Below are 16,848 nucleotides of genomic sequence, written 5' to 3' on the forward strand. Positions count from 1 at the left end.
GTAAGAATTTGAGATTTGCTTGACGGATTTGTGACACCCGCCACCACCACCACTTGTTAGTAGTCTGTAGGATCATCTTCTTGTGTGTTTCTATTGCTGCTAACCATGCCAGGATCACAAGCCGACGAGACTGACTGGGAGAACTTGACGAACAAGGAGCTTCATGATACGTTTCAGCAAATGATGAGTGTACAGGTGCAAGATGTGATAAACAGATTTGAAGAGGCCATGGAGAAGATAGATGGCATTGAGAAGGCGTTCGAAACAAAGCTCGATAACAAGTTTAATGAATTGCTCGCGCGTCTTCCATCGCTCGCTGCACCTGTCGCACCTCTACAACAACAATAACATCGTCTTCCAAATCAAGTGGGACGAGCACAACGCGTTTCCATTGAGCCTGGTCAAACTTCTGGTGCTGCTGTACCTACTATTGGTGCTTCTGTCGCTCCTGCTGCTACTGCAGAGATGGAGGACCATTACGAGGATGAGGTTGATCAAAATCAGAACTACGTGCAACCACCAGCACCACCACCACCAGGTCGTCCTCATGCATATCATCGCAAAGTTAGGGCTGCACCACCACCTGAGGTACACGACCATCTTCCTAAACTAAAATTGAATATCCCACCATTTGAGGGTAGATATGTTCCTGATATATATCTTACTTGGGAGTTAGAAACTGAACAACGATTTACATGTTTACAATATCCTGAGAAGAGACGTATTCCTACTGCTGTTTGTGCTTTCACTAGCTTTGCATGTGTTTGGTGGTCTGAACATTGTAGATTATATCCTATTCCAGCTACTTGGGCTGCTTTGAAAACTGCTATGCGTACTCGTTGGGTTTCACCATATTATCAATGTGAATTACTTCAAAAATTGCAGCGCTTAAGACAAGGAAAAATTTCTATAGAAGAATATTATCAGGAATTACAAACTGGCATGACTAGATGTGGTATTGTTGAGGAGAATGAAGCTATGCTTGCACGTTTTATGGGTGGGTTAAATAAAGAGATTCAGACCATTCTAGAGTATAAGGAGTATACTAATATCACTCGTTTATTCCATCTTGCTTGTAAAGCTGAACGTGAAGTGCATGATCGACAGACATTGGCGCGAACTAACTTTTCTACAGGTTGATCTTCATCATGGACACCACGTGCATCTTCTACTTCCACTCCACCAGCACCTCCATCAGGTGCCACCTCCAGCCGTGATATAAGAAAGCAGACACAACCACCACTATCTGCCAAGAGCACACCTGCCGGGACTGCGCAGAGCTTTTCTTCTTCCATGGCATCAACAGGGCACACAAGTGATATTATTTGTCGTTGTTGTAAGGGAAGAGGACAATTTACGAGAGAATGCCAATCTCAGCATGTGATGATTGCTACTGAGGATGGTGGGTATGAGTCCGCTAGTGACTATGATGAGGAGACTTTGCCTCTTATTACACATGAAGAACACGGTGGAGGGGATTCTGATCATGAGACGCAATATATGGCTGCTGAAGATGCTGACAGGTATGAATGTTTAGTTACTCAACGTGTTTTGAGTGTGCAGGTTACACAAGCTGAGCAAAATCAGAGGCATAATTTGTTCCATACAAAGGGAGTTGTGAAGGAACGTTATGTTCGTGTCATCATAGATGGAGGGAGCTGCAATAACTTGGCTAGCATGGAGATTGTGGAGAAGCTATCTCTCACCACAAGACCACATCCACATCCTTATTACATCCAATGGTTCAACAACAGTGGCAAGGTTAAGGTAACACGTACTGTTCGTGTGCATTTTAGTATCTCTACATATGCCGATTATGTTGATTGTGATGTGGTACCTATGCAAGCATGTTCCTTATTACTTGGTAGACCATGACAATTTGATGAAAATTCTGTACACCATGATAGAAACAATCAGTATAGTCTTGTTCATAAGGATACAAATATTACTTTGCTTCCTATGACTCCTGATTCTATTTTAAAAAATGATATTAATAGAGGTAATAAAGTAAAACAGAAGAAAAAAAATGAAATCAGATTGTGGCAAAAGAATAAAACCCTTTAAGAGTCGTGTAAGGAGTGTCCTATGGCGACGTCCACGTGGGCATAAGGGACTGGGCTGATTTTCTCGTTTCGTTTTATGGTTTTTCCCTGCTCGTTTTGTGGTCGCAAGAAAAACCCTAGCCCATTCCCGTCCGCATCCCTGCCGCCGCCGCCGCCCTCCCAGTTCCCTCTGCTCCTGCTGCTTCCCTCCACCTCTCCCTCCTCCATGCCGTCAGGGGCGCCCCTCAAGCCCCACCTCATCGGTTCCTCACCCCGGGCTCCTTCTCCCCCGCCCATGCTGCTCTCTGTGCGCGGTGACCGGACAGAGGAGGAAGATCAGGAGGGCCGCAGGGATGAAGGAGGAGGTAGAGCCGTTCACGTCGCCGCCGCCGTCTTCCTCGCCCTCAGCATGCGGGCCGCAGCGCTCCACCTCCTTGGCATCTCCGTCTGGTCTGCAGGTACACAACGCCCACCCCCATCTCTTCATCTCTCTTCTACTCTGTTTCATCTTCCCTAAAGCTAGAGCCATGGAACCGAGGACTAATTGGGTTCCCTACCATGAGAGAGAAGATGATGAGAAATAAGGGACGGGAGCAAGATGTGAGGATGTGGAGACGCTATGTTGCCTCCATCCCTGGCCTTCTTCTTGGCGTGTACTCGTTGGTCATGCTCCGCTTCCTCCACTCCCACCTCTCGGCCTCGACACCTCTGCGTATTTCTCCATCACTCTCTTGCAGGTACTCACTCTACTCCTCCTCTGCTTTCAGTTAGTCTGCAATTTTTTCATCCTTGCTTATGTAGGTTATTGTTGAAATCCAACAAGGCCACTGTGGAACTCAGTGATTTGTTTCTCAAATACGTCTGTGTTGTGTGATTTGCTATGCAAGCTATATATGGATAAATTGCAGGGGAAATATAATTGTGCTGGATTGTTCGAGACATCCATCACATAATTTTCTCAGATTTAGAACTCATGCAGAGTAAGTTCTGGTTCAGATTTGGTGCTGTTTCAGATTTTTGTTTGGGATGATCTCCAAATCTACTTATAGCTCAAATTCTTACTGTTTTCCTGAACGCCTTTTTGTTTGTTTGTGCAGTGTTGTTATCTTTTCAGGTATGTGCTGAGAATCCTAGGTGCGGCGACCTCAACAATGTCCCATCGTTGCCGGCGGTCTCCTATATGCTCCTGCGGAATAAGTTCTTCCTGACCACCTCGACACTCACCGCCACCGAGGAATCCAGGGACAAGACTACCACCAAGTTGCTCATCCGCCTTCAGGTGATTGTTTATGTACTTGTGGTAGACCAAATTTAGGTCGGGGATGTAGGGCTTCACAATTTGGTTTGTTAACCAGGTGTGAACTAATGATTATTCTGGGCTTATTTACTTGCTGTTCACAAACCATTTCTCCTTTCCAGATTATTAGTTCCTCCATTGTATCCCTGCACATTTGCTTCAAATTGCACCATCGTAGTTCTGAGTGTCGTACTCAGTTATTCTATTTTTGCATCGTCCCTTTGATTCTACTAGAGTTTGAATGTATGTAAATATGGATAATACATGCATAATTGAATGGGACCATAGCTGATTTGCTGTTTGAGAAATGATTTAAGAATCAAGCCTCACCATGAGCTTTTCTGGGGAACTATGTATTACAGACTAAAATTTATTTTTCCCATCATATGTATTTCTTTTTTATAATATTAGTAACATATTGAAATCATGGAGCTCAAGTATGTATTGGCATAACAGGATGCACACATAAGGCTGGTTTGGTGATTCCTAACAGAAAGAAGTAAACCATTGTTGATGTGTCCTCTAAGGTAGCACTCGGATACTATTTCAGGTTAATAATTTATTAACGAAACCTGCAGGAAATTATTTACGAATACTTGCAAACCACAAGTATATTTACTAATTTACATGGTTTGATGCTTTTATTCGTTTATAACTGTTGGCACTATTTCTGCACTTATTTATGCCATAGCGTTTCCAAAATTATCTCCTCTTCCATCTACTTTTCTATTTCTCTGAATAGATGGAGGTTTAAAACATCTATTGTGCTACCAGGTGCAGACGGTGGGCTCTGCGTGGTCGAACCTAAGGTAGTTCCTTTCAAGGGCTAATACCAATGAGGTGTACCAGGTGCGCTGGCTCATGCCACCGCATCCACCGACAGCAAGGTGGAGAATGAGGCGCTCAAGGAGAGGGAGACCAGGATGGTGCTTGTGTCTATACGGTGACAGCGTGGACCTCTTCTTCGCAGCGAGGACGAAGTTGCATGTCCCAAATCGTTAGGGGCTAGGCTGTTTCCGCGTCGAGGAGTTCATTTTGGCAGACGGGTAGGTGCACATGACCCAGACATCATATCTAAACATAATACCCAGCCTTTTCTTGGACTATGAACTCCATTTGTGTTCTTCCTCTCGATTCTTTGTGATTTTAAGGCCATCTCAGTAGTTGTTTCCTATCTTCTGTTACTATGCAGAACTTTTGAAAGCTAGAATATTTTGGTGAAATGTGAAGGGCTGCTTCAGTTTACCCATAGTGTTATTTCTAGATGAACAAGGAGTGGTGACATTGTGAGGTGAGTATTCATAAACTAACCTGCTATAAAACCCTGATTATCTTACTGATTGACCACACATTTTGATATATTATATGCTAACATGAGAAAGATTACATGTTATATGCATATCATGTATTTTCTGTAGTATTTGGTTCATAGATGCCAATGAAACTGCCAATGATTTGAATCATAATTTTGGATCCTTCTTTTCCATTTTTGTATGCTTGCAACAAGCGCCTGTCAGAGATTCCCTAGCGCCTTTACCTCTATTTTGTACGTTCTTGGTAGCACTTCTTTTTATTGTTACTCTAATATGTTAATTTCACTTTTGGATAGATGGTGAAGCCAGAGCATTGTCGATGAAACTAGCCGAGGAGGAATTGTGAGTTCACCTCCCTCTCCTTTGCATCGGTTGTATTTTCTCTCCTCTTTGTGCCCATATATGTTATGTTTCCCCGGGTCGGTGTGAAGTGAGCACGCAGTTTGTCATCGTTCATCAATCGTCCGTCCTGTTCGTCTTCACTTCGTTCGATGTGCCTTTCCGTTGCGGAGGTGTGTTTTGTTATTTTATCTTGTTGCACTTGTTAATATGAAATCACGTCTTAAAGGATTCAGAAGGTTATACTTCAGTTTAGTTATTGTGTTCTTAAGATTTCTATACGAACTTTACTCCTTTCTACAAGACTAGCCATCAAATTATGATAACTGAACCATTGAAAAACTATAGAAGGATTAGTGGCAATAAAACCTTAGGTTAGTTCTACCCTTTATTTTGTTATAATTTCTCTGTTCTGGTAATGAAAAAGATGACCACGCAGATTAAAGGTTTAGAAACTATAAAAGGATCTGAACATGAAGCTTAATCTGCTGAATTTTCACTTCAGTAGTCCCTCGGCTTCGAGAGTATACACAATATTTGATTGTTGCTTCTCAATGATGCTACCAAAAATTGGACACCCTGGCGTCGGAGAGACGGACCAGGAGGCCGAGCAGTCCGTGGTGTCGCCGCCGTCGTCCTCATCCCTCGTGCGTGGTGACGGAGAGAGGCGATCCGTCTGGAGCTCGAGTATAGTTGACCGCGTCTCTTTTCTTTCTCTTCTTTCGCACGTCTCTTTTTCTGTAGCTGTTTGAAGGCTTATGATGCATGGTCACTGACTGTATTGGAGATGTAACATGGTTTGTTAGGTTCAGCCATTGTGCAATCTGCACTAACAGGCATGTGCCCAGCTAAGAGCAATCTGTAGGATATAATCTAGGATTTGCTGCAATTATCTGCTTCAATTTATAGGTATAAGTACTTCAAATTCCTTCAATGGTTGGGAGACATATGAATTTGATTACACTACTATTTCAATTACTGGATGGTTATTTTCAGTGTTATTTATGACCATTACTGTACTTAATATGGTATCAAGGTTACAGCCGAATGTATCTTGTACCATACCACCCATGGATCTAAGTACAAATAATAATGAGCAATGATTTCTCAGGCTAAAAAAATTCTGCTATCTCACTCAAGAGCAATAATATACCCACTGAAGACTGACAGAAAACTGTAACCTTACTTTGAGTAGTGCATCTCACAATAACAGTTGTCCTCTCTTTTTACATGTTTTAAAAATCTGCATATTTTCTTGTAATGATTTCGGTAACAAAATTGAATGGCGCGGTGTATGCTCACATATCCCCGCTCTTACAAGCTACCATAAGGCATGTTTCAGACTGTTAGTGTATACTATATTGCTTACTCTGACATTGGATTTTGTGTTAACTGCTATATTATATATTTTTGTTTCTTAGGAGCCGCCTCCTCTTTTACTGATAAAAACTGGTCGGAGGGGATCTGCTTTTTCCCCTGATCTTCTCCGCGATTGGGAGCCTGAGCCATGGCTGACCCATTCATTGCTGGTCAGGAAAATCTGTCCGCCTCTTCTTATTTTTCCTATGTTGTTCTTCTGTTGGACGAAGGGGTTACTAACGTAATCAGTTTGGTTTCTTAGTGCCTACCTCCTTGCCGGATTTGGTGATGATGCCAAAGGAAACAATGGGTTGTTGGGATACCCGGAATTATCTTCTATCAGCACTTGCATTCAAAACCCAAACTGACCTTTAATTTAATGGAACGTACGTACATTCACTGATTTGTATACTTATTAGGTTGCCCAGAAGAACATAGATGTTGGTTTCATAATATGTATTTATGGATTGTAACCTACGTTTATCAATACGTCCATTATATGCATACGGCAATTTTTATTAAGGTGATCTGGTGCTCTTCTTTTTCTTTCGACTTACGCGTGGTGGTTATAAGCCAAGGAATAGTGGAAGTGCATCACAATTCTCTCTTGTATGATCAACCATGTACATTACCTGATATCATCTAATGCACGTGGCTCATTATCGTGCAAATGGCTCCAGCAAAACCTAATAAAAATGCTAATCAGGCTCAAGGTGCATGTTTTCCAACAAGTAGACTAAACATGTTGGCAAGTAGATACGCTAAAAAAAGCATGTCGACAAGTAGAGAAAAAGGACTAGGAGGGACGATTAAGTTCAACAATACTTGACATATGCTCATTTGTTTTTCTAATATGGTGCTATGGTGGCGTTCATTTGTCTGTTGTACCATTTGGTCGTGTCGCTGTATGATGGCGTTCAATTGTCTGAATTTGGATCGCGGTGCAGGTCTCGGCAGCACCCAAATATTCACACATATTGGTGATAGTCTGATAGGCCTTTTGGGATTTGCAGTGTATGTGGATCTTGGCAGAGCAGAGTCACTTAACCCTGTGAGTCCATTATATCATGCATGTAGTGAATGCGTGCATCCAGTCAGTGAATAATGGTTGTAACGATAAGTTTGTGTATTTGTTTTATTGATCAATGTGTGCGCCGCACGCTGAGTAACCTAACTTCTGAAAGTTATGGCTGTAGTTACAAGTATGCACTAGCATATTGGTTTGTTTTCTGATTCTGGTGGGATTATGTCTTCATTGTATTTCCCAACATTTATAACTGGTTACTCTGAATTGGTTAATTGCTTTGCAAAATTTTCTGTGATGAACTACGATGATGAAAGTTGTACTGGGTAAGTTAGTTTTCCTGAGAACTTACCATGGGTCAAACTAGTATTAAGTTAATCAAGTTGTTTGAAATGATATTAGCAGACATGACTCGCTTCATGTTGGTTCTGAATTCTACTCATTGTCAGTTCTCTTTTAGTCGTTTTGTTTCAGCGAGTGCCTACAAGGTATCTGCGGAGGTTAACTGAATTATTTTCCCATTTGATGTGTGACATCCGTAAATAGCTACTAGAGATAATTACTAGATTATATCACTATGTTGAAGTTCTCTTAAATTATCATGCTCTGTCCACGAGTTGGATCACTTGTGTCTTCTGGATAGTTGTTGCTTGAGTTTAATTTTACATTGTGCTTATGAGATGATAGTTATACCTTACATGAGATCCATCATTCATATTGTTGTTTCTTCATACTATTTCTGTTAAAATCTACATTTCTTCTGTACATGAAGTCAAATAGTCAATAGTTGTTGGATCATTCAGGTTTTCCTTTTCTTTGTTGTACTATATGAAGTGCGTATATTTTTAATCATTACACTGATTTTGCCGACAGTGCCGGCATACATGTCCCTTTCGTCATTGCCATCATCCTAGCATCTAGAGGTAGATCAAACGTTCTATAAAAGATCCCAGGCCTCTTTTTCTCTCATCAAATTTGAGAACATTTTTTTTAGGTCTGTCATCTATTATTATGGTCATAATTTGATCTCTTGATAGAAGTTAAATGAAGGGGGAACACCTGTTTGGAGGAGGGAAACAAGTACATAATATATTTTTCTTTCCTTCATTTGTGCCCTCTAAATACTTGTCATTTCTTTGGCAGGTTAGAGAGTATCAAGGATACAACATCATTTTGAAAATCCGAATTTGGCTAATCCATGTGTACTGGACCTGTTTTTGAAGTTGTTCTGTCTCATTTTTGTGAAGGTAATGCCACTTAAATGCTAAAACGTTGTGCAATATAATTAACTACCTAGATTAATGAATACTACTTGAGTTTCATGAGCTTATCATTCTTTTATGATATATGTTAGTGTCAATTTTGAAACATGACAGCATGACAGTGTTCTTATTTGTGCTTTGTAGTGAACATGCTTTTGCTAGCTGAACTTTACAAAGAGCTTAGCCTCTTCATCCATCGTGCACTAGTCTCTCTCTCCACATCATCCTTTTCTTTGGTCTCTAGGTGGGGCTGTGCATTTGATTGGATTTTGTGGTGGCCTGGTTGGGAAAAGGAAGGTGCATCTATTTTTGTTTGCTTCAGTTCTCCCTTTTGGATTGAGTTGTTGCTAGCTTGCCATGAAGTTCCTTTACTTGATAAGAAATTTTAGTTTGAAATATGTGGTCATTGGGAGTTCAGAAAAGGTGGCAAGCAGGGAAGTCACTACTTTGTACTTGTATTGTTTCCTTTTACCCAAGTGCCTTCATAGGATACTACATATTTTTCAGTTTTACATCATTCGTTGTTACTAAACCACAACAGTACTACGGACTTGCACGTACCAGTGCTTCATATATGTCGTACTCTGACTGATGAAATAACATCACATAGTGCATACAAGAAAGTGTAAAGGACGCTTACCTAATTGGCACCGCCGAGTTTCCTCTCAGGAGGCGCCCCTGAGGGGCGCCTCAACCACTAGTTTGAGCAACAAATGTAGCCTAATAATAAACCACCTAGTGTTGCTTCTGAAATTAAACTGAAAAGTGCATGTTTACTTGTCATCAAATCTGATATTGATGATTTAGATTTTAGCAAATCTATTTGCAATGCTTCTGTGTGTAAAGAGGCATTATTTTCATTCGAGGACGTACTTTCCTTTTTGTCTCCTACTGTCACTAACATTTTTCAGGAGTTTGCTGACATCTTTTCATAAGATGTGCCGTCGGGATTATCACCTACTCATGGGATTGAGCATCAAATTGACTTAATTCCCGGTGCACCATTACACAACCGTGCACCATACCGTACCAATCCAGAGGTGACAAAGTAGATTATGCGTCAAGTACAAGAACTGCTCGACAAAGGTTATATACGTGAATCCCTTAATCCTTATGCTGTTTCTATCATTTTAGTGCTGAAAAAGGATGGTACGTCGCGTATGTGCGTTGATTTTAGATGCATTAATAATATTACTATTCGTTATCGTCATCCTATTCCTAGGCTAGATGATATGCTTGATGAATTGAGTGGCTCTACAATATTCTTCAAAGTTGATTTGCGTAGTGGATACCATCAAATTTGTATGAAATTGGGAGATGAATGGAAAACTGCATTTAAAACTAAGTTTGGTTTATATGAGTGGTTAGTCATGCCTTTTGGATTAACTAATGCATTTAGTACTTTCATGAGGTTAATGATGAAGTTTTACGTGCTTTCATTAGACGATTTATGGTAGTTTACTTTGATGACATATTGATTTATAGCAAATCTTTGGAGAAACATTTGAAACATTTACGTGCTGTTTTTATTGCTCTACGTGATGCATGTTTGTTTGGTAACCTTGGAAAGTGTACCTTTTGCATCGAACGAGTATATTTTCTTGTCTATGTTGTTACTCCACAGGGAATTGAAGTTGATAAAGTCAAGATTGAAGCTATTGAGAGTTGGCGGCAGCCCAAAACGGTCACACAAGTGAGGAGTTTCCTTGACCTCGCTGGTTTCTATAGGCGTTTTGTGAGAGATTTCAGCACCATTGCTGCACCTCTCAACGAGCTTACAAAGAAGGACGTGCTTTTTGTTTGGGGTACCGCACAGGAAGAGCATTCACGGTATTGAAAAATAAGTTGACACATGCTCCTTTACTTCAACTTTTTGATTTTAATAAGACTTTTGAGCTTGAATGTGATGCTAGTGTAATTGGATTAGGAGATGTGTTATTATAAGATGGCAAACCTGTTGCATCCTTTTCTAAAAAATTGAGTGGGCCTAGTCTGAATTATTCTACTTATGATAAAGAATTATATGCTCTTGTTCGGACCTTAGAAACATGTCAACATTATTTATGGCCTAAGGAATTTGTTATACATTCTGATCATGAATCTTTGAAACACATTAAAAGTCAAGCAAAATTGAACCATAGACATGCTAAATGGGTTGAATTCATTGAGACTTTCCCTTATATCATTTAACACAAGAAGGGTAAAGAAAATGTTATTGCTGATGCATTGTCTCGTTGTTATACTATGCTTTCACAATTTGACTTTAAAATATTTGGTTTAGAGACCATCAAAGAGCAATATGTGCATGATGTTGAATTTAAAGATATATTGCAGAATTGTAAGGAAGGGAGAATTTGGAACAAGTTCGTTCTTAATGATGGATTTGTGTTTCGTGCTAACAAGCTATATATTTCAGGTAGCTCCATTCGTCTTTTGTTATTGCAGGAGGCGCATGGAGGAGGATTAATGGGACACTTTGGCGTTAAGAAGACGGAGGATATACTTGCTACATATTTCTTTTGGCCAAAGATGAGATGGGATGTTGAGCGTTTTGTTGCTCGCTGCACTACATGTTAAAAAGCTAAGTCATGACTCAATCCTCATGGTTTATATATGTCTTTGTCTGTATCTAGTGTTCCTTGGGAGGATATATCCATGGACTTTGTTTTAGATTTACCTCAAACAAAGAAGGGGAGGGATAGTATATTTGTTGTTGTGGATATGTTCTCGAAAATAGCACATTTTATACCATGTCATAAAAACGATGATGCTATTAATGTTGTTGATTTGTTATTTCGTGAAATTATTCGTTTACATGGTGTGCCAAATACTATTGTTTCAGATCATGATACTAAATTTCTTAGCCACTTTTGGAGATGTTTATGGGCTAAGTTGGGGACTAAACTGCTTTTTAGTACTACTTGTCACCCTCAAATTGATGGACAAACTGAAGTAGTCAATAGAACATTGTCTATAGTGCTTAGGGCTGTTTTGAAAAATAACAAGAAAATGTGGGAAGAATGCTTGCCTCATATTGAATTTGCTTATAATCGTTCATTGCATTCTACTACTAAGATGTGCCCTTTTAAAATTATGTATGGTTTCCTACCTCGTGCATCTATTGATTTGTTGTCTCTTCCATCTTCGGAGAAGGTTAATTTTGATGCTAAAGAATGTGTTGAATTGATTTTAAAAATGCATGAGTTAACTAAGGAAAACATTGAGTGTATGAATGTTAAATATAAACTTGCTGGAGATAAGGGTAGAAAACATGTTGTGTTTGCACCTGGAGATCTTGTTTGGTTACATTTGCGTAAGGATAGATTTCTTAATTTGCGCAAATCAAAGCTAATGCCACGTGCAAATTTCGTTCAGACGCTATTTTAGGTGCTGCATCATTTTATTATTGGGCCAGGCCCATGTATAGGCTGTTTTTAGAGTCCGTATGTGTGGGGAAACAAGAGTTAGGGTTGGTTTCGGACTCCTCCATCAAGGGCCACGAAATTCCCCCTCTCTCCTCCATATATACAGCCTTTAGGGCATCGTTTAGACTTTGGGCTTTGTTTAGATTAAAGTTCGTCATAACTGCAACTTCATGTACTTCGTTTGTATTCAACGACCAGACAAAGGCGTCACAGAACCCCACCTTAATCAATAAAAAAGCTTTCATCTTATGTTCGCAATATGCAGATTGTAATCTCAGTTTCTTGCTTGTTCTTTGTTTGCCTGCAGGAAACAGACCTTCGGGGTCAGGTTGATCGTGCTCAGGCGTGGTCAATAATCTCTCGGAGTTGGTTTAGCGATTGCTAAGGCGCGACGTCCTCGCACGTTCGTAGTCGGATCGTCAAAGTCGACTTCCTCCAAAACGATAGCCACCATCTCATCGAAAGACGGGACACCTTTGCCTCTATTACCTTTATCGCCTTGGGTGCAAGTTGGTGTTTGTTTGTGCAGGTATTCGGTGGCTTGTTGCGTTGTCTCCTACTGGATTGATACCTTGATTCTCAAAATTAAGGGAAATACTTACTCTACTTTGCTGCATCACCCTTTTCTCTTTAAGAAAAAAAACCAACGCAAACTCAAGAGGTAGCAGGAAAGATTTCTTGCATCGTTGCCGAGGAGATCTACGCCAAGCCAAGACATACCAAGTACCCATCATAAACTTTCATCCCTCGCATTACATTATTTTTCATTCGCCTTGTGACGCCCTTGAGGGAGTCCTGGATTAGGGGGTGTTCGGGTAACCGGACTATACCTTTAGCCAGACTCCAGGACTATGAAGATACAAGATTGAAGACTTCGTCCCGTGTCCGGATGGGACTTTCCTTGGCGTGGAAGGCAAGCTTGGCGATGCGGATATTCAAGATCTACCATTGTAACCGACTCTGTGTAACCCTAAGCCTATTCGGTGTCTATATAAACCGGAGGGTTCTAGTTCGTAGGACAACTTCATCATACAACAATCATATCATAGGCTAGCTTCTAGGGTTTAGCCTTCTTGATCTCGTGATAGATCTACTTTTGTACTACCCATATCATCAATATTAATCAAGCAGGAGTAGGGTTTTACCTCTATCGAGAGGGCCTGAACCTGGGTAAAAACATCGTGTCCCTTGTCTCTTGTTACCATTCGCCTAGACGCATAGTTCGGGACCCCCTACCCGAGATCCGACGGTTTTGACACCGATATTGGTGCTTTCATTGAGAGTTCCTCTGTGTCGTCACTTTTGGGCTCGATGGCTCTTTTGATCATCAACGATGATGCGGTCCAGGGTGAGACTTTTCTCCCCGGACAGATCTTCGTCTTCGGCGGCTTCGCACTGTGGGCCAATTCGCTTGGCCAACTGGAGCAGATCCAAAGCTACGGCCCTGGCCATCAGGTCAGATTTGGAAGTTTAAACTACACGGCAGACACCCGCGGGGATTCGATCTTCGACGGATTCAAGCCACAGCTGAGCGCGCCGCACTGTGTCGAGAGGCATGATCTAGCTCTGCCGCCGAACAGTGCCCTGGAGGCCGCACAAGCACCGATTTCGACCCTTTATTTGGAGCCTATTGCGCCAATCGAGGATGAGCGGTTGGACGTCACCTCGGGGGCTACGATCTCAAAGGCGATCGAGCCGAACGTCAGCTCCGCGTTCCGCACGGCCCGTGACTCCAAGGAGCCCGATTCCTCTCCGAACTCCGACCCCCCGCGCTCCTGCCGATCGAATCCAATTGGGCGCCGATAATGGAGTTCACCCCCGCGGATATCTTTCAGCACTCGCCTTTTGGCGACATCCTGAATTCTCTAAAGTCTCTCTCTTTATCAGGAGAGCCCTGGCCGGACTACGGTCAGCGAGGATGGGATACGGACGATGAAGAAATTCAAAGCCCACCCACCACCCACTTGGTAGCCACTATCAACAATTTAAACGACGTGCTCAACTTCGACTCCGCACACATCAACAGCATGGACGACGATGCAAGAGATACAAATGAGCCAACGCCCATAGGGCATTGGACAGCCACCCCATCTCACGATGTGTACATGGTGGATACCCCTAAAGAAAACGACAACGAGGAAAAAGGGGATGGAACGGGGGACCGATCCCTCGAAAAGCAATCAAAGCGTCGGCGTAAACGCCGACCCAAGCCCCGCCTCGATAAAGACCCAACCATAGAGCAGGATGAGCCGGTAGACGACGGGCAGGCCTTAGAGCAACCGTCCGAACAGGGCAACACGGATAGAGAAACCGAACATCCCTCCCCCGGCGAAAACGGCACTCCGGACGACCTTAGGCCGGATAAACCCATGAAGCAGAAGAATCTCCACAAGAGGCTCGTTGCAACAGCACGCAGCCTGAAAAAGCAGAAGCGGAAGCTAAAAACGGCGGAAGATGCACTCAGGATCCGATGGAGCACAGTAATCAACACCGCAGATAAATACGGCGACAGCCGCCGCACTACAAGCTATCCGAAGAGAAAGCTACTGCCCGAATTCGACGAAGAGGCCCTAAAGCCCTCGCATTCAAAAAATAAGAAAGCCACACGGTCGGATAGACGACCCCATGGCCAGCATAAAGCGGCAAGCGGCGCCGCACTTAAATCGGCATGCGACCCACTTAAGGATTCGCATCAGGGCCCAATCAGGTCCATTTACGGGCCAAGAAAGCAAGCTCTCGTAAGCAATGCAATAAAGCCATCATCAGAATTCGGCACACCCAAATACAGGGGCGCCGCACACCCCCTATGTTTCACCGATAAGGTCCTGGACTATGAATTTCCAGAGGGATTCAAACCCGTAAATATAGAGGCATATGATGGAACAACAGACCCTGGAGTCTGGATCGAGGATTATATCCTCCACATACATATGGCTAGAGGAGATGACCTCCACGCCATAAACTACTTACCCCTTAAGCTTAAAGGGCCAGCCCGGCATTGGCTTAAAAGCCTTCCTGAAAACACAATCGGAAGTTGGGAAGAACTCGAGGACGCTTTTCGAGCAAATTTTCAAGGGACCTATGTCCGCCCTCCGGATGCAGACGATCTTAGTCACATAACTCAACAGCCCGGAGAATCAGCTCGGTAATTCTGGAATAGATTCCTCACTAAAAAGAATCAGATAGTCGACTGTCCGGACGCCGAAGCCTTAGCAGCTTTCAGGCATAATGTCCGAGACGAATGGCTCGCCAGACACCTCGGCCAAGAAAAGCCAAGAACAATGGCCGCACTAACAAGCCTCATGACCCGCTTTTGTGCAGGAGAGGACAGCTGGTTGGCAAGATGCAGCCCCAGCGACCCAAGTACATCTGAAACTAGGGATGGAAATGGAAAACCGCGACGCAACAAGGACCGTCGTCGGACTAAGGAAAAAAGTTCGAAGAGCACGGCAGTCAACGCCGGATTCAAAAGCTCACGACAGAATCAGACAAAGCCACCCCTCCAGGATAACAGGGATGATCCATCCAACTTAAACAAAATCCTGGACAGGATATGTCAAATACACAGTACCCCCGGTAAGCCTGCTAACCATATCCACAGAGATTGTTGGGTTTTCAAACAATCCGGCAGACTCAACGCCGAACACAAGGGGCTCGACACACCAAGCGAAGACGAGGACGAACCCCAAAAGCAGAGCACCAGGAAACAAAAGAACTTCCCACAAGAAGTAAAAACAGTAAACTTACTTCACATAACAAAACGTGCGGCGCCCATAAAGGTACGCACCATACGACCTATCCCAAAGGGGTCCCGCCATTGGTTGTCAAAACCAATCATTTTCGATCAGCTGGATTATTCTAGAAGTATCAGGAACGCAGGCTGGACTGCCTTGGTACTCGATCCAATAATTGGCGGACTCCAGTTTTCAAATGTCCTTATGGACGGCGGCAGTGGACTAAACCTGATATATCAGGACACAATCCGCCACATGGGGATAGACCCAGCAAGAATCTGCCGCAGCAAAACCGCCTTTCAAGGGGTCACGCCTGGTCCGGACACCCATTGCATGGGTTTTCTCCGACTCGAAGTTATATTCGGCTCTACCGATAACTTCCGTCACGAAAAGCTGACCTTCCACATCGTCCCATTCTCCAGTCGCTATCAAGCACTACTGGGACGCGAAGCTTTCGCCCGCTTTAACGCAATACTGCATTATGCATCTCTAACGCTTAAGATGCCCGGTCCACGAGGCATCATCTCTTTGAAGGGGAAGCATTGATGTGCCCCTCCCCCAAGCGGAGGACTGTGCGGCCGCTTTGACAGCCCCACAGTAAAATGGCTTCACCGGCCAAAAATTTCGGAATAGGTCATTAAAGACCACGAACGCGGATAGACGAGTTCGGTACAAAATCATCATTGATGCAGGCTTAGTGGCCATATACCCCCGCACTAGGGGCTCCGTACATATACAATAAGAGACAATAAAGCTCAGTTCTATATATTTTACTTTATACTTTGCTTATTTTAAACTTTTGTTCGGCACGACCCATTTTCAGCTCAGTTCCTCTCTTTCGCAGATGAACGTCGTGCGGCGCCCGTCCAGGATACGTCACAACGGAGACACAGGCGCAGACGTGCAGTAGGGACCCGTCCTAAGGATTCTTTTTAGATTAAGACCCTGCGTAAACATTTTTTACTGTCTCTTGTTGCTACATATCCCCTGGTTTTCTTTGATATAACCAAGGAGGAGGCTGGCGTCTTGGCATGTGGCCATGTCAGAATTTTT

General features: G+C 42.9%; 1 long non-coding RNA gene across 22 annotated transcripts; it reads left to right on the forward strand.

Annotated features, from left to right (window-relative positions):
- Positions 1-2,136: 2,136 nt before the first annotated feature.
- On the forward strand, positions 2,137-11,201 carry LOC125537147. 22 transcript variants are annotated; one of them, XR_007295631.1, is made up of 10 exons: positions 2,138-2,500; positions 2,613-3,022; positions 3,140-3,321; positions 4,114-4,385; positions 4,532-4,630; positions 4,949-5,678; positions 5,798-5,900; positions 6,413-6,520; positions 6,613-8,621; positions 8,781-9,906. It is a non-coding gene; the product is annotated as an uncharacterized LOC125537147 (long non-coding RNA). The 22 variants fall into 22 exon arrangements; XR_007295635.1 differs by having other exon boundaries at positions 2,140-2,500; positions 4,949-6,520; positions 6,613-6,736; ... (1 more) ...; positions 8,518-8,621; positions 8,781-9,904; XR_007295625.1 differs by adding an exon at positions 11,053-11,201 and having other exon boundaries at positions 2,137-2,500; positions 4,949-6,520; positions 8,781-10,466.
- Positions 11,202-16,848: the final 5,647 nt, after the last annotated feature.

The sequence above is a fragment of the Triticum urartu genome, chromosome 2, assembly GCF_003073215.2.
Source record: "Triticum urartu cultivar G1812 chromosome 2, Tu2.1, whole genome shotgun sequence".
In the NCBI taxonomy this organism is placed as follows: domain Eukaryota; kingdom Viridiplantae; phylum Streptophyta; class Magnoliopsida; order Poales; family Poaceae; genus Triticum; species Triticum urartu.